General features: G+C 38.5%; 1 protein-coding gene across 5 annotated transcripts in view; it reads right to left on the bottom strand.

Moving 5' to 3' along the window:
- foxj3 (forkhead box J3) overlaps positions 1-22,539 on the bottom strand; it is a 146,803-nt gene extending 124,264 nt beyond the window's left edge. For 4 of the 5 annotated variants that reach the window (XM_059951885.1, XM_059951884.1, XM_059951883.1 and 1 more), the window contains exons 1-2: positions 22,365-22,539; positions 5,950-6,045 (exon numbers count right to left, since the gene is read on the bottom strand). The gene's annotated coding sequence lies outside the window, so the exon portion shown is untranslated. The remainder of the gene's footprint in view (positions 1-5,949; positions 6,046-22,364) is intronic. The other variant, XM_059951882.1, reaches the window with a different exon arrangement.
- Between the last annotated feature and the right edge of the window lie 4,883 nt (positions 22,540-27,422).

Here is a 27,422-nt window from a genome sequence, read left to right on the forward strand (position 1 = left end):
ATAACAAACCTGCTTCTGATTCTACTGTTACAGTGCACAGAATATAGCAAGCAATTTATATCTCAGTGAAACTGCACCACTGAGAAGTGCACAGCTTGTCATTCTGCACTATCAATCTGAATGATGTCCTCAGATTGCAAAAGGAGTCTGGGTACAAGATGAGTTAACTCAAAAAAGAAAACACAAATAGCCTGCCAAAACTGACATTTGTCCATGTTTCATCACATGGCTAACTCTGGCTACGATTTGCCTGGATCCCTCGTCTGGAAAATATTTCAGGTATAAGACATTTGCAGTTTAGGAGACCTCCAAAATAAGACTTTTGTTACATTTAATATAATCAGTCAAGTGTCAATATTTCATACATGAAAAATTGTTCACAAAACCCTTCAATATTTGTATAAGAAATCTTCTATTCCTATGGATATGGAAATATCCAACCCAAAACAGTTTTCACAAATTTACCTTTTGATGAAGCATCAGGGGACGACAAGGGGGAAGAAAAATTAAAATCACTTCCTTCATAATATGTAAATTGTGGATGATCCCCATAATCCCAAACAAAAGACTTAAGAGATGAAAAGACAAGTTTGGGAGGTTTTGCCTGATTTCTTTAAAGAACTATTCAGCATACCATCAATAATCCTTGGTAGAGGAACTAAGAAAAACTCACCAACTTTCAGACACTAGCCATTTTCATGTGCCTGGATGGGTACACCCATAGTCTAGATGGCCCTCATCCTGATTGCAGCAAATAAATATTAAAAAATAAATATATAAAAAAATATTGCTCCAAATTTTTGTTGCTCAATTTTGCACTTTTTAAAAGCAAATTGCAAAAAAGAAAAACAAAGCCAGCCCCCTCAGCTTCTGGAGAAAAGCATCATTCAGTACAGCAATAACCACTACATGAAGTCTTGCACTCAAAAATATTCCCAGGATGGCAGTCACTTTCAAGAATTTGCCACCACACCCAAGACAAGCAAAAACATCCTGACCAGCTGCATCTCTGCCTGGTATGGGAAATGTATCTCCCTTAATCGTAGGATTCTGCAGAGAGTGGCGTGGACAGCCCAGTGCATGTGTAGTTGTGAACTTCCCATGATTCAGAACATTTACAAATATAGGTGTGATAAAAAAAAGGGCCCAAAGGCTAATTGGGGACCCAAGTCACCTCGACCACAATCTATTCCAGCTGCTACCATCTGGAAAATGGCACCACAGCATAAAAGCCAGGGCCAACAGGCTCCAGGACAGTTTCTTCCACCGGGCCACCAGTCTGTTTAATTCTATGTATTTCTATATATGTATGCAACTGTATTTCTAGGTTATATTGATTACCCTGTTGTACATCATATTTTTTTATAAATTACTTTAATTGCACATTGCACATTTGAATGAAGACATAACGTGAAGATGAAACCAGGAGACAGGGAGTAGTGAAGTAAAGAGCTCAATTTCACCTGCCACCTCATGTTTCTTCCTCTCCTCCCCCCACATTCTAACTCTGACTCTTTTTTTTTCGCCAGTCCTGATAATGGGTCTCAGACTGAAATGTCGACAGTACTCTTTTCCACAGATGCTGCCTGGCCTGCTGAGTTCCTCCAGCATTGTGTGTACTGCTTGGATTTCCAGCATCTGCAGATTTTCCCTTGTTTGCAATTAAATTGATTTTGAATGTGTTCAACAAATTACATGTTCATAAAATTTCTTCATTGAAAGCTCACTTTAGCTCTCCATACCAGATCTCTTATCACAATATTATTGTAACGAAGCTTGCAAAAGTTGATAACCATAGTTTGCACCCACTGTCCCACAACACAAATGACACCAAGACTGATAGCCGTACCATACAACCACCATCACTCCACCACTTCGGCCATTTTCCAGTCCAACAAGTGTTTTAAACCAAGACCTGCAATCACCTTTGATAATCACAATGTAAAATGAAAATAAACAAAATTAACATATACAACTATACCAAGCTGTAATATTATCTGCTTGTGATTCACGGAACTTGGAATATTGGGTTTTATACACTCACCTTTTTGGTCTCATCCTGCTTCAATGAACATGTATGAAAAGCTGGCTCAGTCACAACTAGATCAATGTTTGAGTTCTGAGAGCTACACTTACCTTAGGGTGTGAAAGTTTAGAAGAGAATGCAAATAAACCTTACCAGAATTAGTCCTGGAATAATAGTTTACTTACGTGGGAAAGCTAAGGTTGTTCTTTTGGAATACAAGTGCTTATTAAGAGATTTGATTTTAAAAAATGTGAGAAGCTCTGACAGAGAGAACCATTCAAATAGAGAATAAAAATAAGACAAAAATTAACTCTCAAGTACCACTACTAGTTGTACTAGTTGTACTACTAGTACCACTACCTTCTAAGATTTCACTGAACTCCCATGTTCTGGATACAACTTAAAACATCTGCCAAACATTCTACATAAAATCTTTCTCAAAATAACAATTGATCTTTAGTGAAATGAATAAGAAACAAGCACAGGAAACAATATACCAACGGCAGGTAAACAGGTTAGCTCATCACTTCAGTAAACTACAACATATGAACGTTAGCAATGGAATAAAACTTTGTTTTTTGGTCAATTAATGGGTCTGTTTAAATAGGGTCATGTGACTAAAGAGACTTCAGCTAAACCTTAATTAATGAACAAACAACTTCCATACTAATCAGCAATATTTGACGGCAGCTAACAGTCTATATCAAAACATAGAAGAGTCAGAATACTAGTAAGTCTTGTCACATAAAATAGACCCAGTGGCTACTTTTAGGGACAGTTGCTTGTAAATGCAAATATCTAATCAGCCAATCATTCGGCAGCAACTCAACACATAAAAGCATGCAGGCATGGTCAAGAGGTACAGTTATTCAGACCAAATATCAGAATGGAGAGGAAATGCGATCTCAGTGACTTTGACTGTAGAATGATTGTTCATGCCAGATGAGATGGCTTGAGTATGTCAAAAACTGCTGATCTCCTGGGATTTTCATGCACAACAGCCACTAGAGCAGAGACTTCCAACCTCTTTTTAATGTCATAGACCAATGCCATTAAGCAAGGGGTCCGTGGACTCGGTTGGGAACTACTACTCTAGAGCTTTTAGAGAATGGTGCAGAGAAACAAAAATGTCAGAGAATAATGGCTAGACTGGTTCAAGCTGACAAGAAGACAACAGTAACTCAAATAACCAGGCATTACAACAGTGGTGTGCAAAAGATCATCTCTGAACACACACTTTGAACTTTGAAGTAGATTGGCTACAAGAGTTCCACTCTTGTTCCTAGTAAAATAGCTGAGAGTACAGTGCATATAAAAAGTACTCACCCCCTTGGAAGTTTTCATGTTTTATTGTTTTACAACATTAAGTAAGAGTGGATTTGTTTTTTTTTGACACTGATCAACAGAAAAAGACTCTTTCATGTCAAAGGGGAAGCAGATCTCTACAAAATGATCTAAATCAATTATAAATATAAAACAGAAAATAATTGATTGCATAAGTATTTAGCCCCCCCCCCCTTTAATATGATACACCAAATCATCACTGATGCAGCCAATTGATTTTAGAAGTCACATAATTAGTTAAATGGAGATCTGTTTTGGAGACCCAAGTTCAGTCAAGGTGTTTCAACTGATTGTAGTAAAAATAGACCATGTCTGAAAGCTCCAACTTCTGGTGAGTTAGTATCCTAGCAAAAAAATACACCATTAAGACAAAAGAACACTCCAAGCAACTCCACAGGATAGTTATTGAAAAGCACCAGTCAGGAGATGAATATAAGAAAATCTCCAAACTACTGAATATCCTTTGAGAATAGTTAAGTCAATCGTCAAGAAATGGAAAGAACATGGCAAGCTGTTTTCAAAAACAGAGTGACCATGCAAGAAAGGGACTAGTGAGGGAGGCCACCAAGAGATCTATAACAACTCTGTAGGAATTACAAGCTTCAGTGGCTATGGGAGAGACTGCACATACAAAAACTGTTACCTGAGTGCTTCACCAGTCACAGCTTTATGGGAAAATGGGAAAAAGAAAGCCACTGTTGAAAAAATTCACATGAAATCTCAACTAGGATTTGCTAAAAACAATATGGGAGACTCTGAAGACAACTGGAAGAAGGTTCTGAGGTCCATAATTGAGCTTTTTGGTCATCAGACTAAACAGCATCATTAAAAACACACCCTCCCGACTGTGAAGCATGGTGGTGGCTGCATCATACTGCGGAGGTTGCTTCACTGCAACAGGCCCTGAAAGGCCTGTGAAGGTAGAGGGTAAAATGAATGCAGCAAAATACAAGGAAATCCTGGAGGAAAACCTGATGCAGTCCACAAGAGAACTGCGAATTCGGAGAAGATTTTTATTTTTCAGCAAGACAATGACCCCAAGCATAAAGCCAAAGCTACACAGGAATGGCTTAAAACAACAAAGTTAATGTCCTGGACTGGCCAAGTCAGAGTCCAGACCTCAATCCAATTGAGAACTTGTGGCTGGACTTGAAAAGGGCTGCTCACTCAAAATCTCCATGCAATCTGACAGAGCTTGAGCAGCTTTGTAAAGAAGAATGGGTGAAAAATTACAGTGTCCTGGTGCCCAAAGCTGTTAGAGACTTATCCACACAGACCCAAGGCTGTAATTGCTGCCAAAGATGCATTTACTAAATACTGACTTGGGCAAGACATATTAAAGTGCCAGGGTTAGGACTGAGCTTAAGTTACCACTCAATGCACTTTAGTAAACTATTTAAGAACTTTTTAAAAGCTATCTATTAATGCTTTTTGGGAGGGTAATTTTAGATGCATATCATATTTATACTGTTAAATACAGTAGGTAATTAGTTTTGCTACAATAAGTGTATGGGACACTGGAAAAATGTTTGAATTTCCCCTTGGGGATGAATAAAGTATCTATCTATCTATCTACTTAAGCAATCAATTATTTTGTATATTATATTTGTAATTAATTTAAATCACTTTGTAGAGATCAGTTTTCACTTTGACACGAAAGAGTCATTTTCTGTTGATCAGTGTCATAAAAGCCAAATTAAATCCACTGTGATTCAATATTGTAAAACAATAAAACATGAAAACTTCCAAGGGTGTGAATACTTTTGATAAGCACTATATGCCATATATCTTCACATATTTGACATTCCCCTCCACCCCAGGAAAAAAACCATCAATGAATGTTTTTAAAAGACCTTAAACCTGATACAAAAGTATATAGTCTAACAAACAACTTGTATGCTTCAGACACCAGAAAGATACCAACACTGCTTCAAAATAACCCTCCATTTCCAGTGGCAGGATCAGCAAACCAACACATCATAATCCTCTCCCAATACAGAAGCCTAAACACACACACTCAGCAAATCAGGAACAGCTTCTTCCCTTCTGCCATCTGAATGAACTTTGAAGCTTGGACACTACCTCACTTTATTAATATACAGTATTTCTGTTTTTGTACATTTTAATGATCTATTCTATATATGCAATTGATTTACTTGTTTATTATGTTTTTATTTTTTTTCTCACTCTCTGCTAGATTATGTATTGCATTGAATTGCTGCTGCTAAGCTAACAAATCTCACGTCACCTGCCGGTGATAATAAACCTGATTCGGATACCAGTGCCCTAATTACAAGGGGTACACCATATGGCTCATATGTCCAACACCAGCTTCTCAAAATGGAATTACCAAGTGGACAGAGCAAAAAATAATTTCCAGGGTGCTCTCAAAGCTTCCCCAACATTCTTAGGAATCCATGACCCACAATTATTCAGAATGGGGGGGGGGGGGGGGGGGGGACAGTCAGCATAGCACTGAGAACTGCTAATTCATTCAATGGGAACACAAGCCCTACATAAACAACAAAAGATACAAACCACTTTTGAAATTACCCACCCTCCCTCAGTTCTCAACCCACCTGTGCCAGAGACTGCAAATCCCATACTGTCATCAGCCACCCGAGGACCCAAAGAACTGAAGTGGAAGCAAGTCATCTTCGATCCTGAGGGATTGCCTATGAAGAATTATTAATGATTTAATATTCAGTCACTGGAGCTATTTAATTTTTGTTTCAAACATTTCTCCAACTTAAAGCCTACTGTATGAATATAATCTGTGAAATAAAGCACGTAAAAAACATATTTAATAATTATTGGCTACTTTTACCCAGCTGTTTACAGTCTGAGTTAGACAATTCTGGTTTTCAGTCTCACAACATGACTTAAGCATATAAATTAAGATACCATTCCTCAGTTATGGGAGCTACAAAGTACTTCAACACATCTTTAAAGGAAAAGAAACAGGAGGAGGTCATTCAAATATTCAAACTTAATTTACATGTTAGATACCTGACCAATAATCAAGAGCTTCCACTAATAACAGAGTCCAGAGTTCAAATCCCACATTGGCAGCTATGGAATTTAAATTCAGCTAATATTCTGAAATTTCTATTTTAAAAGCCCATGTTACGACCTTCATAAAACTACCAAAACGTGACACAAAAAAACCACCTATATTAATACAAACAAGAGAAAATCTGCAGATGCTGGAAATCCAAATTACCACAAAATGCTGGAGGAACTCAGCAGGCCAAGCAGCATCTGTGGAAAAGAGTACAGTTGTCATTTAGGGCCAAGACCCTTCAGCAGGACACTTTATTAATACCCTGCTGATCTTGCCGGTAACAGTAGATTCCAATTAATTGAGATACACTGGGACCAATACATATTGGCCTAATTAAGCAGGTGCCCCAACTAGCCAAAATTTCATGAAAGCAGCTAGAGGTATAAAATGATAAACTACTGTTTAACTGTGTAACAAATTGTGTATTTAAATGAAATATGGAACAAATAGAACTGTGTCCAGTTCTGGTCACCTCACTATAGGAAGGATGTGGAAGCATTGGAAAGGGTACAGAGGAAATTTGCCAGGATGCTGCCTGGTTTAGAGAGTATGGATTATGATCAGAGATTAAGGGAGCTAGGGCTTTACTCTTTGGAGAGGAGGAGGATGAGAGGAGACATGATAGAGGTATACAAGATATTAAGAGGAATAGATAGAGTGGACAGCCAGCGCCTCTTCCCCAGGGCACCACTGCTCAGTAAAAGAGGACACGGTTTTAAGGTAAGGGGAGGGAAGTTCAAGGGGGATATTAGAGGAAGGTTTTTTACTCAGAGAGTGTCTGGTGCGTGGAATGCACTGCCTCAGTCAGTGGTGGAGACAGATACACTAGTGAAGTTTAAGAGACTACTAGACAGGTATATGGAGGAATTTAAGGTGGGGGGTTATATAGGAGGCAGGGTTTGAGGGTCGGCACAATATTGTATGCCAAAGGGCCTATAATGTGCTGTACTATTCTATGTTTCAATACTACTACCGTAATATAAAAGTATATTAATTTCTAATTGTCATAGATGTAGGAATTCATCCAGTGTACCTGTACACTCTTGTGCTCTTTTGATAGACTTCAAATGAACAAATCAGCCCAGACACCTAGTGTAGGTAATGAACTGCCCTGCAGAATGTGATTGACATTTGCATCCTCCAATCTTCATTTTCACTTAACATTCAAAATGATTGTTGATACCATTTTAAACTGTGGTCATCAAACCAGTTGTGAATTGTCTTACTGCTTATTTCTCACCAACTATCAGTGACAAAATTCACTGCTTTTCAACTCAAGCTTATGCAAGTGCTACTATTTTAAAACTTCTGTGTAAGCACGGCATAGTGTCTGACGGCCACACAAGCGCACACATCTGACACTAGTTAGAAACTGTTCAACAACAGTCTCCTCCCCCCAATAAGTGTCTCAAACAAACAATGGGATTATCGGCTATATCCTCAATTAGTTTTTGTTCTTTAAATGTTGCCCAACATGAGCAGCTGCTTCAAATTAACTGATGGCCCAATTAATTGGAATCCACTGTATAATTCCAGATTCAACAGTTTGGTTGATGTGTAAATGTCCTCAAAAATAATTACCAAATTAGGCAGATCGGGGCAATTTGAGACAATAAATTATCACTTTGTTAATTGAAAAATTATATAAAAGTACAATTTCCTTTAATTGCCCCGTCGATATTTAATATTCTCACCAATACTGATCCAATATTGAATGCCTTTATATAGTGGTCATTGGGTAGAGTGAGCCAGCAGCAGAAATGGGCAGAAAAGTTGTGAGATTCCAAATTTATATTACCTTTCTGCCTGCTGGATTCTATCCCTAGATGAAGTTGGTTTAATTTTTAAGACTATGCACCTTTCCTCCCCAGAAAAGGACCAGACCAAGCCCACTAGTCATCTCAAACACTTTGCTTAACCACTCTTCTGCCAACTAAATTTAAGGGACTAAGCATAGATTATGTTTGCTACCTTGCATAATTTAATGCTTTTTTTATACCCAGCATTATTCGATACCCAGCTCACCACCCTCATCTCTTCTTCTGTCTGCCCAATATTACTAACAAGCAATTTGAAATAATATACCAATGTTAACAATGAAAGAAGTTCCCAAACACAGGATCAACATAGTGGATGAAGTTAAAAATCCAAGTGTGGTTCAGTCCAGCAGCATAGAGCAACATTAACTTTAATCCCATTCATCTGTGTTGATCAGCTATGTCAGTACCCTTGAGCTTAAAAACCTAATTTCCCATGTTAATACAAACACACGCACATAGCGTTCATAATGTTAATAAAGTCTTCATGTACCACTAAGTTCGAACTATTCAACTGCTCATCCTGGAGCCAGATACCCTGCATTTACACAACTATCCTGCACACATTTAGCAATGCACATAATTTAAAATAAAGCAGGTTAGCATGCACACGCGCATGTGTGTGTTTTATATTTTTATTTATATAAATGCAAAACTGACCTAACAAAAGCCATTTATTCACTGAATACCCAGGTAAAATCCATCAAACTGGTCTGAGATTTTATTGATCCGTAGGCATTGATCTGAACAAGAAAGTAGTAAAAGACAAGACCAATAGCCTGATCTAGCTGAAGACTGGAGTTAGAATGAAATAACTTTAATAAAACCCTCTGAGAGTGGATGTCCTATATGCCAGATAAGCAAAACGCACCTGCAAACAGTCAAAGATTCACCAAGGGTCATTCACAAATGGCAACCATGGTGAAAATGAAGACAAGGACAGTTAATTCCTGTGAAAATGGACTTCAGTGTGAATCAGCTTTTTGTTAGGAAAAATTTCATTAAATTAAAACATCTATTATTTCAGAATCAACAGCAGCAGCAATCATGATAATATATTAGGGACACAGACAAGACTCCACATGAAGCTTCAGGATGAATGAGAATTTTTTTCTCATATGGGTACACTGTACTACACCATCTTCAAAAAAAAATGACAATTTTCAAGAATGAGTAATATAGTAAAAATTCCATCAATCCTGGCTGCAGGAAATTAAATATGCACAACCCCAGGCAGATTTTTATGAGCATCAAGATATTAATTCCTGTATCAATTTGCATCTTTATAAAGCTCGAGTCAGTTTGCATTTGGAATACTGCATTCAGTTCTGGACATTGAACTAGTTGTAAGAGAACAAAGTTTTGGAGAAAATGCAGAAAAGATATACCAGGATGTTGCCTGGATTAGGTGGCTGGACAAACTTTGGTTGTTTTCTCTGGAGGCAGAGGTTGAGGGAGATCTCATAGAGGTTTATGAGATTATGAGGCATCAATAGAATAGACAGCCACCATGATTTTCTTAGGGTTGACATGTTTAATACCTGAGGGCATACCAGGCAGTGGGGTGCCTGGTATGCACTACCTTGAGTGATTGGATGTAAATATAATGGAGCTGCTGAAAAGGTGCTTAAATAAACTCATGAATGCGCCAGAAATGGAAGGACATGGACACTGTGAAGGCAGAAGAAATTACTTCAGTTGGCCATTTGATTAGTTTGGCACAACACTGCGAGCCAAGGGGCCTGTTCCTGTTCTGTATTGTTCTGCGTTGGAATTAAGCAGTGATACTAGCTGCCTATAAACAAAGGAATCCAAATGTTAGACATGGACAGTCATCTGGTTAAGACGAGGCCAACAGAGGCAAACAGTAAACATGCCACCAAACTTTTCTCATAATGAAACTATAGAACATGCAACTACACAAATTGCCTGATATTTAAATGCTTAATTTTCCAGATTAGTAGCATTCGTACTTCAATTCCATTCAAGCACCCAACAGGCTTAAATTCTGAATGTGCACACAACCGACAAATCAATTCTTTCCAAAGTATTTAAACTAAAACATAACACTGTCACGACATACGCTGCTGATATTAAACCTGATTCTGAAGATCTTTGCATTTCAATACAAATTAAATGTTTTATATGGTTTATAGTGTACAATTACCATCAGCAATAGGAAAAGACTGGAATAAAAGTAGAGAGGAAAAGTAACATGAAGACAATAGCCATTACAACATCATCAACATTCTGCAGAAATTTGCACACCACAATTTCAGCAACATTTTTAGAAACTTAAATTGCCTCTTGAATACTTTTTTCAGGAATGTGATCAGAATAGCTTCTGAGAAAATTTTGGGGGCAGAAGAGGGGGTTAAATGTAAAGACTCAGGTGTGAGAATTTGCAAACACCAAACTTTATTAAAAGAGATTACTCTTACTCTGCACAAGACAAAATAAACAACATTGTTTAATATATGAAGGTACAATCACCTAAGTGTAGTATAGAAGACTTAAACAGAATTCAATGTACTAAGGGTTGAATGAAGGAAACCTGTTGGCTAGCGGGCAAAGCCAATACTACTGGTCGCAAGCTTGAACAGCAATAATGACAGCATGGAAACTACCAGAAAGATTAAATGATCCGGAAGAAAGAAATTTATATTTGTCTCCCAATTTTAACTGCAATTCCAACTGAACTAGCAAGCCACTCAGTTCTGGGGAAATTAGTAATGGATACTGAAAGCTGTCCAGTATGCAAAAGCAACAGCCATATTATATGAATGGTAGAAATAAATTGTTAAATATTATGTGTTCTTTGTAGTAAAGGCATTCAATATGTATTTGTAGAAATTACTAGTATATTCATAACATTTATTGCAGCACTTTGGGTTGCTCCAATGGTCCATCTCATAAAGATCTATCAGAAAAAAATCTAAGACCATAACACAAAGGATCAGAATTTAGCCATTCGGCTCAGCAAGTCTGTTCTTCAGGTCTAATTCTGGTCTACAGAGCAACAAGGACTAGCACTAAAATTGACAGCATTTACAAATAAAATTTAGTCAGGGAGCTGACCCCATTACAGTTGTTTAATGATGAATATGTAAATGTTGAATAAATGTGGCTTGCACACAAGATATTCCAAGTTGGGCATACAAATACTTGGAAGGGTGATCGCTGTCCCATGTTCAATAAACTTTGTCACTCTTCTTAACATGCAAGTTTTAAATTACGGATACCAGCTGCTAAGTTGACATCTAAACATACTGCACAATTCAATCCCCCAAATTCATACCCCCTTACATCTCCATTACTTTAAATTTGGGATGAAGCTGTCAACTGCTTTTTGGTTTGCTGTTGTATCCTGGAATAACACATTTTGGATTCATCACCTCCTGAGAAGAATTCATTAAAACAGAACCATTCCAGAGCAACACCACCTTAGCTACCATCAAATCTTTTCTTACTGCCATTAGAAGCAATATTTATGGTTCTTACTGGTGAACACAGTTGTTAACAACAGACATCACTAAATCACTCAAGCATACTACATCACTGAAAAGTATTAATTTTAGGACATACTGTTAGATTACTGCAATAACAGATTTGAAGCTATACTCCAATGCTATCAAGGTTGGCCCCAAATCTCAACTGCATATTGAAAATTTCAAAGGATATCAGGTAACATTTGTGTGCAAAACTGTCAAATGCTCAGATTGTGTTACAGATTCAGAAACGACTTCCCAAGTCAACCGTTCATTTTTCTTCGTGTCTAGTATAGTGAAATCCATCAACACACTTAAACTGCTGAGAGAACCACAAAGTTGTTGGATCTCACATGACTCCTTCCATCCATCAATCCCACTACAGGAATCCTAAGAATGCAGATCCAGCTGAATAAAAGCCTAAGACTCACGTTTGCTCTGAGATAGTAATTTAATGTAATGTAATCAAGGCTACATGGACCCAAGCTGGGAGAATGCCAGCCCTCACTGACAAGGCAATTGCTAGTTCCAGGACCATGGGTGATCCATCTGGCAAATCAACAAAAGAAAATCCAAGGCAAAGGAGGCAATCTGCCCTATCAGATTTATAACAACCAAAATAGAAATTGCTACCCAGCTATTCCTACCTTCTACCACTGATCTGTAACACAGCAGGTGATGGCCATCCAAGTATACATTTGAATACTTATTCTGAAATGTGGTAATGGCTCTGCTTCCACTACATTTCAAGCAGCGAGTCCCAGAAGCTATTACCCACCAGATCAAAGCATTTTTCATAATGCTCTCTGGCTCTGACAAATCAGCTAAGAAAAACAGGTCCTTGCTGTTAACTCTGTCGAGGACTTTCACAATTTTATATACCTCAAAACCAACCTACAACCTCCTGTGTTCCAATGAAAACTCACTCCCACAGCCAATTTCTCACCATGGTAAACTTTTCCAGTCCAGGCACCATCCACCCTAAGTAATCAGAGTGTGTATTCCAAGTTTGCTGTGCTTCCCACTGGTTTGAAAGGAATTCTCTAGGCCACTATTGCTAAATAATTTCTCAGCTTAGTAACATTTACTTTTCTATCTTATATCTACATCACTAATTCTATTTTGCTTGCTTTGTTGCACCTTCCCCAAATGCATTCTCACATATTTACATTAAATTCTATTTGCCACTTTTCTGCCCAATTGACAAAATCATCTTTTTCCCTTCAGATCAAAATTAGTCAAACAAAATTTTGTTGGATAATCTGCAAACTTTAATCATGTGCTATACATTTAAATTTAATGTATTAATATTTACAACAAACTGCAAGAAATTATGTACTAATAATTGTGAAACTCAACCCATACCAGCACTCCAGTTAAAAAAAAATCAATTACTACCCTCAGCTTTTTACCACTGATCCAGTTTGCCAGTCACTACAGGATATAGTCCTTTTCCATGTGGGACCATTTCAAAAGCCTTATCATAATCAAAATGCACTACATCTTACACACAGCCCTCATTGGTCCTCTTCTTCGCCTCCAAACTCAAATTAGTCACACATTCTCTTAACAAATCTAAGACAACTGATCTAGATGAATTCAGGCTATATGAGGTTTCTCCCGACTGTTAAAATAGACTCCAATAAATTGTCCAATGAAGTTAAACAAGTTGACCCATAATTGGTCAGTTTACTGCTTCCTTCCCTTTCATACAACAACTGCAATCCTCCAAGGCTCCAGCACTATTCCTGTAAGCAGGGATAACTAAAAGCTGCTAGACAGAGTCTATGCACTTTCCTTCCTCGCTTCTTCTACAAGCATGAGATCACTATCATCCAGGTTTGATAATTTATCCACCTCCAGAAGGTATTAGGCCCCCTTATTAATTCTTTTGCGATGCACATCTTATTTCACACTTCCTCCCTAACTGCAACATTTGCACTGTCCTCCTCCCTGATTAGGACAACTACAAGGAATTCATGAAAAATACTGTGCATTTTCCTCCATCTCCACTAATAGGTCTCACTTTCTTCAGTTACCTTTTGCACTTAGTTTAAAATATCTTTTGATTTTTCCTACATTATTTTGCATTGCAATTTTCTTAATTTTCCTACAATTTTACTCCTACACTTCGTACATTCTTCTTGGATTCTGAAGTATTAATATCTTGGCATCTTATTTAAGCTTTTTTTTGCATTATCATTCTCTCTGTGGACCCTGTCAGTCAATCGGGGGTTCAAAACTGCAGGCCTGCCAAAATGTATTATGAACCTCTTGGAACTCTTTCTTGAATGCCTCCCATTACTCTGAAACAAATTTACTACAAAGCAGCTGGCTCCACTCTACTTCTGCTAACTCACTTGTCAGCCTAGTAAAAGGTCTTTTTTTTTTAAATGTTACTAATTTAGCTTTGCCTTTTTCCATAACTATGCTAAACCTAATTGAATGGTGCTACTACAAAGACCTGTCCCATTGATACTCCACCAAGTACACTCAAACCAGTGAGTTTGTGCTTTATCCTTACACTAACCATATAGTCCTTTGACATATTACCCCTTCTTATAGCCTTGAATGCTTCTTGAACCTACCAACACCAGCTTTCATTTCCTCTACTGTCAGAAAAGTAACCACAACCATTCCTGTGCCTTTCAGCTGAGTATCCATAATGACTATGGTACATTTCCATGTTGACCTTTACCTTCAGCTCACTGACCTGGTGCCTTCCTTGCATTAAGCACAGGCTGAATTTTTTTTAAAGAATATTTTCCAATGTTGGCTTTCTTTACCTTCCAAGCTTCCACTAGATTTTTGTCTTCCGTTTACAGGTCAGTTTTCTCTCTCTGAATCTATGCTCAGTTTTCCATTCTTCTGCCAAACTATCTTGAAGCCTCTACAACAGCATCAGCAAGTCTGCCTGCAGAGATATTGGCCTTGGTTGTACTTAAAGTGCAAATTAGTCATGCTGTACCCAATATCCTGCATATAAGTCTGACAGGGATCAATTCGGTTCTAAATGTCAATCATTGAACTATCAGTTCCAATCTGCATCATGATTATAACTTTCTGTAACTGCTTTAAGATTAGAAATTTAAAAAGAGAAAGTTAAAATCTTCCTGTCCACCCCCCTCAGCTTATGGATGGCGTTATGCATGTTTAGATGGGAAGGCATTTTATAGTCTGATGAGCGAGTCCAGAGAACTCTTATTTACCTTTGACTTTTGTACAACCAAATCCAATCAATCTGAACGCTGGACTAATGCCCAATTTTAAACTGCTATTTATTCATTTCAGAATTTAAATGAGAACACATTTATTATAATTCACAAAATACAGCAATTTTCAATATACTTCAAACAGAAGTAAAATTATAAAAATACCAAATAAAGTCAATTCACCAAAATAGCCAAGAGTTTTGATGGAAAAGCGCTAGATTCCTTCAAGCAACATTGTTAAGAACAAATTGACAAAAGACTCCATTTCATGCACACTGATAATAGAAATAGCATTTGGAACCCACAATCTTCTTAAAGCTATTTGCTGAATATGCCAATAGTACAGGTGAGTTAAGGTAACAGAGGCAAACCACATATACCAGAATACCTGAGATTTAATTGCTCGTGTTGAGGTAACTAATCCTATATCAGGCAAACAAGTTACTGCAATTGGCTTTGGCAGATTCCAGTTGTGAACTGGAAAGAAATAACCAGGTTCCCACACATTGCTTTTCAACCACGCTTAAGCACTTATGAACACATCTTTGGACAAATCCTAAGCTTGTCTAACACCAGCCTTCAAAGACCTATGAAGGAGGGGCTGCGGGAGAAGGACACAATGCATTCTGAGAAGTAATTTCCTGATCAAACTACCAAAGCCAATTAATGGAATTCCCCAGCAGCATATCTCATCAACAAGCACTAAGATTTCACTTAGGTGGAAATGAGAGGAATAGGAGGCTCACTTTCAACATATGCTGATCTTGAAATGGATGTGATGTGGATGAGCTGATTGTCCACCTCTTGGTAGTGTTTTTACCATGAAGCCCTGAAAACAAAATTCAAGCTTCCTTGCAAAGGTTTGACCCAGACAGTTACTATAGAGTACAACTGATCTACAGGCTGTTCCCTGGGGCACATACTAGTGGGAACATAAACTGTTGCTGCAAGTGAAAGATACACTGCAATTCGTCTACTGCTAGAACTGGTCTAAAGTGGTCTTTAAGACACAGGAGCAGAATTAGGCCATTTGGCCCATCAAGTCTGCTCTACCATTCACTATTTGCCTGACTTATTTTCCTGCTTTCACCCCATAACCTTTGATGCCTTTACTAAGCAAGAATCTATCAACCTCCACTTTAAACATACCCAATCACTTAACCTCCACAACTAACTGTGGCAATGAATTCCACAGATTAACCACCCTCTGGCTAAAGAAATGTTTCCACATCTCTGTTCTAAAGCAACGTCCTTCTATTCTGTAGCTGTACCTTCTGGTCCTGTGCTCTCCTACATTTGGGAACATCCTCTCCACGTCCATCCTATTCAGGCTTTTCAACTTTCAATAGCATTCAATGAAATCCCCCCTCCCACCCACCTCCCATTCTTATAAGCTCCAACAGGTAAAGGCCCAGAGCCATCAATCCCACGATCATTCTCATAAACCTCCTCTGGATCCTCTCATCTGCCATCCTTCCTTCAACATGGGACCCAAAATTGTCACACAAATTGATCAAACATCTCATAACATTACATCCCTGCTCTTCTATTCTATTCCTCTCAAAATGAATGCTAACATTGCATTGCCTTCCTTAACACTGACTCAATCTGCAAGTTAACCTTTCGGGAATCCTGCACAAGGACTCCCAATTCCCTCTGCACCTGATTTCTGAATTCACTCTTTGTTTTGTAAATAGTCTATGCATTTATTCCTTCTATTGAAATGCATTACCATAAACTTCCCTACACTATATTCCATCTGCCACTTTTTTGTTCATTCTCTTAATCTGTTTAAGTCCTTCTGTAGAACCCCTGCTCGTAACACTACTTATCTTTATATCATCCACAAATTTGGCCACAACTCCATTAATTCCATTATCCACATCGTTAATGTGCTTTGTGAAAAGTAGCAAACCCCACCCCAATCCCTGCAGAACACCAGAAGTAACCAGCAGCCAACAAGAAAAGGCCCTCTTTATTCTCACTCTTTGCCTCTGCCACTCAGCCAAACTTCTATCCACGCTGGTCTCTTTCCAGTAATACTATGGGTTCCAATCTTGTTTAGCAGCCTCACATACAGCAACTTGACAAAGGCCCTCTAAAAATCCAAATAAACAACATCCACTGACCCAACTTAGTTGTCCTACTTGCTGCTATTTCCTCAAAGAATTCCAACGTATTTGTCAAGCAAGATCTCCCCTTTAACAAAGCCACGCTGACTTGGCCTATATATTGTGTGCCTCCAAGTACCCTGAAATCTCTTCCTTAATAATAACTCCAACATCTAGCCAACCACTGAAGTCAAGCTAACAGGCCTATCATTTCCTGTCTTTTGCTTCCCTATCTTTTTAAATAGTGGAGTGACGTTTAAGATTTCCAGTCCTCTGGAATCGTTCCAGAGTCTCGTGATTCTTGAAAGATCAATACTAATGTCTCTATAATCTCTTCAGCTATCCCCTTCAGAACCCTGGGGTGTGGTCCCTCTGGTCTGGGTATCTACCTTCAAACCCTTCAGCTTCCTACTCCATGGCCTTACACTTATCGCTGGAGCATCTGGGCAGTAAAGATACTTACATTACACTATTAGACTATTTATTGACGACAGCTTTAACTTCAATACTATAATTCCAAGAAAACAGATCTCCAAACTCTGAGACAAGGGACTCAACACCTCCCTCCGAAACTGGACCTTCAATTTTTTGGCCAACAGACTGCTATCAGTAAGGATAGATAACAACAATGGTACTTCACTGGTTGAGTCCACAGCCTTTCACTCAAATCTTTGTTCACTCACAACTGTGTGGCCAGATCCTGCTTTAACTATATACAAGTTTGCCAATTATACCACCACAGTGGACCATGTCTCATATAACAATGAGTCAAAGTACAGGAGAGCTTAGTAACATGTGAGGACAACCTCCCCCACAATGTCAGGAAAATAAATGAGCTAGTCATTGACTTTGGGGAGGGGTGAGTGAAGTAAAACACATGCTCCTGTCTTCATCAACAGTGCTGAAATTGAGATGTCAAGTTCTTCTGGGTAAATATCACCAATATCCTGGTCCAACCACATAGATGCCTGGGCAAAGAAAAATTATCAATGGCTTTTATCCTCAGGAGGCTGAAGAAATTTGATCTGTCTGCATCGACTATGACCAATTTTTATGAATGCACAACAGAAAACATTCCATCTGGATATATCATGGCTTGGTATGGTAACTACTCTACCCATGACTGAAAGAAACTACAGAGAGTTCAGCACATCTTGGAAAGCAACCTCCCCTCCATGGACTATCTATACTACTATCCTTCCAGGTGAGGTGACGCTTGAGACCCAATGAAGACTGGGAGACCATTTTGCTGAGCACCTGCACTCCATCTGCCAGAAAAAGCGGGGTTTCCCGGTGGCCACCCATTTCAATTCTACTTCCCATTCCTATTCGGACATGTCAATCCATGATCTCCTCTACTGCCCCAATGAGGCCACACTCAGGATGGAAGAGCAACACCTTATATTCTGTCTGGGTAGCATCCAGCCCAATGGCACGAACATCGATTTGACAAACTTCTGGTAATTGCCACCCCCTCACCATTCCCCCTTTCCCTCTATCATCATATCTCCTTAACTGCTCATCAGCTCTCTCTGGTGCCCCTCCTCCTTCCATTTCTTCCAAGGTCTTCCACCCTCTCCAATCAGTTGTCCCCTTCTCCAGCCCTTTATCTCTTTCACTAACCAACTTCCCAGCTCTTTACTTCTCCCCCCCAACCTGGTTTCACCTATCACCTTGTACTACTTTCTCCCCTCCCCCCCCCCCCCCGACTTTCTTGCTTTGACCTCATCTCTTTTTTTCCCAGTCCCAGGAAGAATCTCGGCCTGAAACATCAACTTTTTACTCTTTTCTGGCTTGCTGAGTTCCTCCAACATTTTGGGTGTGTTTCTTGGATCTCCAGCATCTGTAAATTTTCTCATGTTTATCTCTACTTCTTGTTGCCTCAATAAAGCAGCCAACAGAATCAAACGCCAACCACTCTCCCTTCTTTTTGCCCCATCAAGCAGAAGATACAAAAGTCTGAAAGCACATACCACAAGTTCAAAGACAACCTCTATCCAATATGACTATTGAATGGTTCCCTAGTATAATAAAATGGACTTTTAACCTCACAATCTACCTTATGATCTTGCCACTTCCTGTCTACTTTGCACTGCACTTTCTCTGTATCTGTTGCACTTTATTCTACATTGTTATTGTTTCACCTTGTATCAGAACAATTCACTATGCAATGATGTGATCTGTAAGAATGCAGATGCAAAACAAGCTTTTCACTCCACATGGTACATGTGACGATAATAATTTTAGTTCCAAAAATTGACTGGCCTTTACAGCGTTGGGATGTCTGTAAGTGAATGCTGCTGACTGACTCACTGCAGGCTCCAGGGACACATCAAAGCTCAGAGCTGCCAATGATAAGGCTTTACAGGGAAGGACTACAATCTTGAGGTCCTGCTACCACTAGATACCGAGACTGGGGCCTGACTGTCAAACATTTGATAAGTGCACTGTTCAAAGAATCCACTTGAGTGGCATTGGTGCTTTGAACATAGAGTATACTGGTTTCACACCAAAATTATTGCACTGATTTGATGTCATGCCGAACTTAAAAATAAAGACTGGAGAATCAAGAAAGAATGCAGATACTGGAAGTCTGGAGCAATACTCAAAAATATGCTAGAGGAATTCAGCAGGTTAGGCAAAATCTATGAAGTCGATTTTTCAGGCTGAGACCCTTCAACAGGACTGGAAACAAAGCAAAAGACAGAATAAAACAGGCAGTGGGGTTGTGGAGGGGAGCATGAGCTGGTAGGTGATAGGCGAATCCAAGTGACAAGGGGAAAATAGGTAGGTGGGCAAGGCGGGAAAGTGGCAAAGATGTGAGGGGCTGGGGGTGGGGGGAGCAGCAACACAGGAGAGTGGTTGAGAAGTTAAGAGAAATAAACTGCCCCAAAGTTCCGCACAAATGACAGAACAAAACCAAATCCAAAACCTTGTAAAGAAAGATCAAAAATAAAGGGGAAACATTAGCATTTTTTTCACTTGAAGTACTTGAGCAAAGAAATACTTGCCAAACCAAAGGCCGTCCTGAGGCTAACACTCATTTGTAAAAGGTCGTGGTACTGCTTGGGAATATACTGACAGTGGTATTTGAAAAATGAATTTAAAAACCTGAAATGTTCCTTAAAAGGCAGCACACCGAGGATACTGTATTGTGACGGAGGGAATACATTCACCAAACTGTTAAACAAGCTCTGACCATAGATAAGTCAAAGGCACAGAAGCCTTCATCAAAGTAGATTGTACTGTATGCTGATAACCAACTAAGTGTCTGATTGTCCTCCAGTCTTTCCTGTAGGAAAGAGAAACATCAAAGCTTGGTTCTTAAGTCACCATAGGTACCTATAGGGTACACCATTAGGGTACATTACATAGGTTACTTCTGTGATTATAGGGTTAATTATTTCATTTTTGAAAAATCTTAATGACTACTGCATACTTCAAGTTACACACAAAATTCTCTTTCTCTGTCCTCCAGTTTTTTTTTAAATTACCAACCATATTCCACACAAAACAGTCCAGTTAATTTTACAGAACATTTAAGCCATCTGGGTTCAAGTCTAATGTTTAAGAGAAAATGCTGAAGAAGCAAGTGTATATGATTTAAAGTGCTTCTTTAAAGCTATCTAAATGTCTAGATAAAAGCAAAGGCCAGGGCAGTACTGATCAAAAGGCTGTACTTTCAGTTATCAGGCTCTGAACATTAACTGATTCAACACAGAATGAATGAAAATAAATAGAAGAGGGTTGCAACCCTTGATAACCAACTGGAAAAGTCCTCAGGCATCCACATACATGTACATCATGCCAAGGCTGGTTTCAGTCAAGCAGACTAATTTTGGATCAAAAATAATTCCTAAAGAGCCACTAATATATTTTACAAAATATTAATGAAAATTGACAAAGAATGAGCAAAAACAAATAAAACATAAATTATATTTTAAATAGTAATAAAATTGTACTAAATGTGTACCTCAAATTTTCTCTTGGAATTTTACAAATTAAAAGTTTGCTGGCAACTGGTTCTCAGGACTGTCTCAGTGACACGGAGACAGCTGCCAAAGAGCCTGAAAACTGAACAAGCTGAACAAATCTGTTTACTGCCTTCATAAAAATCAACAGCTATGTGCATGAGGAAATTATGTCAGAGAATAACCAAAATCACATTGAGCTTATTTTTGTAATCATTCACAAACTGCAAATTATTCAGACAAGCTGTAAGATCCTGTTCTCCCAAAGTCAAGATAACCACAACTACTAGCAGAGTGAAAATGTCTGCTATTAAATTATTACAGAATTCACACTACCTTGATGTAACTTCACAACCTAATTTATCTAATACTACCATTCCTTCAAAACAGTAGTAAAGTGAAAAGATTGTCTATAGAGAGCCTTCCCTCATCTAAAGTAGCAAAGAGATACCATTAATTCATTGACAGTGGGCAAATGAAGTTTGACATGTACTGTCAAAAATGATGCAAATCACTGATAGAAAAATACTAGGCTTAATTAAGGTATCGGCAAAGAAAAGATAGACATGTGCATTTAATACAAACGATTTCACGTTATGCAATACTTTAGTTTATCTCAATCTGATCTTTCATGCCGCTCCAAATGACAATCTTTGTACTTCACTTCAGAGCTCAACATTCAATCCTAAACTGTAAAGGGCAAAATGCAGGATCGTACTACTCGGTATTTTCAACAACCCAAGAGGGCAGTGTGAATATTTTATTAACAAGATCCAAGAAAATGCGCTGGATTACCCACGATCAGAGCTTTCAAAAAAAACCCCCACTGAGTGCATATATTTTGCACATGCAAAAACAAAAGCAGGATTTTTTTTAAAGATCCAATGAAACTCCACCATTTCAAGTGTTGAAATCAAGCAGAGTGCACAAAATGTCTCGAATATTTTCCCTCTCCTCTGTGTAGTACATTACGATGACCAATAATTAAAATAATCTTGGCGGCCCATGCACTGCAGCCCCAGTGTCACTCATGCCCAGTTTATCCCAGGCCTGCGATACCCGCTTCACGACCAGGCCCGGGATGCTGCCTCCATTCCAGGCCACAACAATAAGTCTTCTCCCCTAACGTGGGCCTCAGGGTCTATTTTCGGCTTCGGTATCGATAATTGGTGAGGGCCAGGGCCGAGAGGAGCTGGCTCGGACTCTGCTCCCCACCCCCTTCCCTCCTCTACACCCCCCTCTCCCCACCCCCAACCCCTGGCGGGTGCACCCCCCGCCCCCAAAGAAGCTTGACTCGGACGCCACTCCAGGCTGTCCCCAGCCGGACTCACCCTCTGCGACTCGCTTCCCTGAGAATGGCACCCCGCTGCCAGAGCTGGGGTGTTGGCCGCTGGCAGTCTTACTCCCGCTCCCACACCCGTTCCCAGTCCCGGTCCGTGTCAGCTCCAGGCTCGGCCTACACCCGGAACTATTTCGCAGGGACTTGCCACTCAATGTAGCGCTCCGCCGGCCGGGCCGCAGCACCAGCCCAGGCACTCAGAATCCCGGAAAGAGAGAGCGGACCTCGGTGGATGGTGGACCCCCGGCCCCCTGTAAAACCATCTGGTGCTGGTCAGAAGTTCTGTACGATCACTTTCAAAACTGGTCTGGAAGGAGAAAAAAAGGCAAATCGTTCTCCTGAAACTGTGAATTGATAAAAATGTAAAATCAAGGGTTAATGTTTTAAAATATCCTATTCCCCATGAACAAAATTACTTACATAACATTCCATTTTCACTACTTAAATATTCCATTTTCCCCTTGTTCACTGTATAGCAGTCATTCTAGTTCGGTGCTACTCCGTTGTCGTAAAATCCATGGGCTTTGTGCGTTAGAGAAGAGAATGGATGTAAATATTTAACGTATGCAGTTTGATCATCTGTAATTCAATAAGTAGATTTTCAGTAGATAATTCAGTAAGTAGATTTCCAGTATTTTGATGACTGCATCCTCATTATATTGAGTGACAGGGGTGGGGGGAAGCAGTTGGTCAGGTGTATTTGACCTAAACACTGGTGTATTTGAAAGAATTCATTAAGGTTACCTATAATGTGCTCAGAAAGAGGAGTGCAAATTAATTTTTAATGTATACAATTCAATAAATGAACTTTCCATGCCCGTTCCAGATTGATAAAGTGCCTTGGTTAGATTCCTTTCTATTACAATCTCATTCTTGAGAGTCTTTTGCATGGCCGGAAAAGCAATCCATCTACAGAGGTTGGGAGCATGCATGCAGGTGAATGTCCACTCTTACTATCCATCAGAGAACTTTGCAATTCTCTGCAGCTCCAGTATAGACTTGGGCTTATAGTACTATATTGTATTGTAATGCACAGATTTCACATGTACAGGAAATCGCATGTGCATTGGGTCATGAAACCTCTGCCGTTTAACCAAGCCCCAACTCAAATTGCACCATGATATCCAACAAAACATTCATGCAGTTAAGTGAAAATCTTCTCAAGGAAATACGATTTTGATAGAAAACACATTGGTAGAGATCCACTTCAAAATGAACAAATACACTTTACTTTTAAATATCATATTTTGTTACCCATTATCAGCTAAAGCAAGTGTTAAATCTTCAACTCATTGCGTGAACAAGATGACAGCTTCAAAATTTCCCCAAAACACTTGCAAAATGATAATAACTTTTATTTCCCTTTTTCAATAGTTGATGGTTTGGGGTAATTTGTTGGTTCCATTTTGTTCTTGTCTCTTTTCCTCAAACATTGCTATATAAAAATAATGATCCAATTAGGTTAATGGTGATTTCTGGATTCTGGTCAGAAGGAAGCTGTGTGGATTAGAATATACTGAACATTTAGATTTCATTGTCTGTACTTTTGTCCTTGTGGGCTGCTTGAATATGTATTGCAGAGCTCATGGACCACAAATGAAAAAACATGATGGTAATGAACTTAGAAATTGTACCTGGGGATCATCGTATTTAATTAATAATTTGGCTCCCATCTTGCAACAGTTCTAAAAGTAATCTTTTCCAAGTTGCTATTCATGTAAAATGACAAAATGTCTATTCTTAGATCCTACAGGACATGACTGGGCTGCAGTTTTAGAATCATATTTAAGAGATTTTAATTTACTTATAAAAAGGAATTGAAACTGGTAAATGAACTACTAGTCCTCAGAACAGCTGGTATTCATTCTCCATTCACACCCCAATAGGCCAATCACAACACTCAATAAATAATGAATAATCAAATAATTTGAACACTTACTGGCAAATTAATCAGGGGAATAGCTGGCACCAAAGAACCTTTCTGAATGAACTGGTACCCAGTGATTTCAAGCTTTCTATCATTGCTCACATTGGTTCTGTCCAACAGACATATGTTTCAATATTAAATGAGATGGTTGAAATTTGATAAGGTTAGTGATAAAATCTAAAAAAAGACTAATACAATTTGTTTTGAATGTATTTAAGGGATATGCACTACAACTCCTGTACCTAATAAAGTGGCCACTGAGTGTACGTTTGTAGTCTTCTGCTGCTGTAGCCCTTCTATCTCAATTTTCAACACATTGTTTAGTCAGAAATGCTCTTCTGCACACCACTGTTATAATACATTGTTACTTGTGTCACACTGCAGGATCACAGAGACTTGGAAGGGTTAACCAAAACAAGGAATTGTATTAACAAAAGAGCCAAAGTTAAACAATAAAAAAAAACTTGCAAGGTCTTAGGTAACTCGGCTAGAACTTCACTAGGCAGGGATTGAGACAACTGAGCAAAGGGGGGGGGGGGGGTTAGCACAATCCTTTATTTATGTTCCAGGGTATAAAATAATCTGTGCCCAACTATAAAACCCCAGACTAATTACAAACCAACAAGTAACTGTTCAAATAGGAAACAAAACTCCAAGGATACATAATGGGCCACCTGCGGAGTTTCAGAATTAGTTGGAAGAAATCAAGGACAATTGCAAATTAAGTGTAAACTGGAGAAGACCTAACAATAACACAGAAACCCAACAGTAGTAATACAGATAATTATAATAAAACAAAGAATACAAAGAAACCCAACAGCAAAAAAACTCAATGCCCTCAGAATACCCCCCTGATGACTCGAGGTTGTGACAATTTGAGTTACAGTCTGCTTGAACCAGTTGAGCCATTCTCCTCTGACCTCTCTCATCAACAAAGCATTTTTGGTGCTACTCATTTTTTTTTACATTTTGCATCATTCTCCGTAAACCCTAGATACTGCTGTGTCTGAGAACCCCAGGAGTTCAGCAGTTTCGGAGATATCCAAACCAACCTGTTTGGCACCAACAGTCAAAGTCACTTAGATCTTATTTCTTCCCCCATTCTGATATTCAGTCTGAACAACAAATAAACTCCTTGACCGCGTCTGCATGCTCTTATGCATTGAGTTGCTGCCACATGATTGGCTGATCAGATATTTGCATTAACGAGCAGGTATACCGGTGTATCTAATAAAGTGGCTACTGAGTTTATGTTCTTGTGGTGATTATTTTAGATTATTGATTGAAAAATGTAATCAATGCACTTCAGTTACTAATTTTTCTACCATCTGATAAAGCCACAAGGATTTTGAAGTTCACTTTTAGAAGCTGATGACATGGTAATAGAAAGATATCATTCAATTAAAAGCTGTATGGTATTGCATGCTCTGAACACAGATGAATTATTTCATTATGAATTCTAGATGATTATTCCAACACTAAAGAGAATTCTGCTGTAAAGTCCAGTGATGTAACCACTCATTAAACTCAATTCAATCTTTATTTCATTATCAACAAAGCTTGAATACTGAGCGAACCTCTCATTGATCATCCAAACTAGGATAAAAAGAATAATAATGAAAAATACTAAAATTATGAGTACAATAATACAAAATAAAACCTGCTGAAACAAAAAGAAGAGATGCGACCCTGTAAAGGAATTTTATAAATTAATATTTTGGTGTGGACTATATTCCAGAACATATTTTTATTGGATAATGTACCCTTGAACTGTTACTTTTTTTCAAATTTCATTAAACAGTAAGGGCATTTCCACCATTTTGATCATTCTAGTTGTACAAGGAGAAGTTGGGGAAAAGAATAAGTGATAGTTGAACGTTCACATCAATATAATTGTGCTTGGTATATACTAGAACTTGATCAAAGCTGTCCGCTAATTTCAGAATTTCTCTCACTGACAAAGATTACCGTGCATATTTTCAGCCTATGTAGTACTATAAAGCAATTTCTCTGGATTTCCGGAATCAGGCGATTGTGTTTTAAGTTGAGCCATTTTGTGACAGTTTCTGTGGCTGCATTAATAATCATATTGGTTCTCTGCTCTGTCACTGAAATGTAAAGCAATGTCACTATAGATAATTTATATCATTCTAAGAATTCATCATTTTTCTGTTTTAAAGTCAAAGCTTATTGGTCTGCTTTAACAATGTGACTGTTGCCATGGAAATCAATGTTCACTGGTTTTTGAACAGTGTAATAATGACTCTAATGTACAGAACCATTTACACATCTGGGTAGTGGAGTACATTTCTAAAGGTAATCTATTTATTACAAGAGTTTAACACTTAATCCAGAGAAATATTCTAGGATCTTCATGGTAGGAGTTGGCCAGCCAGTCCTTTGTCCTGTTCCACCACTCACCTGGTTCTGCCTCTCAACCATTCTCTTGCCTTTTTTGTCATGTATTGGTCAAACCTTGTAATGATAATATTTTTTTGTGAAAAATGCTGGAGCAATTGAGAATCCTACAAGTCTATAAATAAAAACCCTCAATACTGCACACTCCAATGGTCCTTTGATTCACAGCTTTTTGAAGGGCTATCAAAAACTTCCACAACCCTTTGTGCATTAAAAATAGCTTTCTGGTTCATTTTCTGACTTGTCTATCTCTCCTTGGAAGATTATATCTGATCAAATTTGATTCCTCTACTATGGTGTAGTTCACAAAATGCATACTGTCTGTGCACATACCTTTAAGAATTACATGACATGACGTCTAATATGTAGTTTTAACCTTTGACGTTAGCAGAATGTTGACTGTCTCCACTGAAGGATGTTTGTTTGGTAACTCTATCTATAACTTCACTTACCAAATAGCAACATAAAACAGCCTTCCTACACAAGGTTAGACATTTTCTTGTATCAAACTTATCAAATTTTAAACTTCAAGATCAGATTATGCCTCAGTCGTCCATAGCTCCAAGGAATATCATTTCTGTAATTGTTCTTAAAATTTAACCTTTCCAGTCCCAATATCACTGCAGGACTGAGTAAAGACAATGAAAGACTTGACCTCTACAAGACCATGTTTTTCTGGTAACCTCACCAGCATTATTTAAAAAT

This window comes from Hypanus sabinus, chromosome 27 (assembly GCF_030144855.1).
Source record: "Hypanus sabinus isolate sHypSab1 chromosome 27, sHypSab1.hap1, whole genome shotgun sequence".
NCBI classification, from domain to species: domain Eukaryota; kingdom Metazoa; phylum Chordata; class Chondrichthyes; order Myliobatiformes; family Dasyatidae; genus Hypanus; species Hypanus sabinus.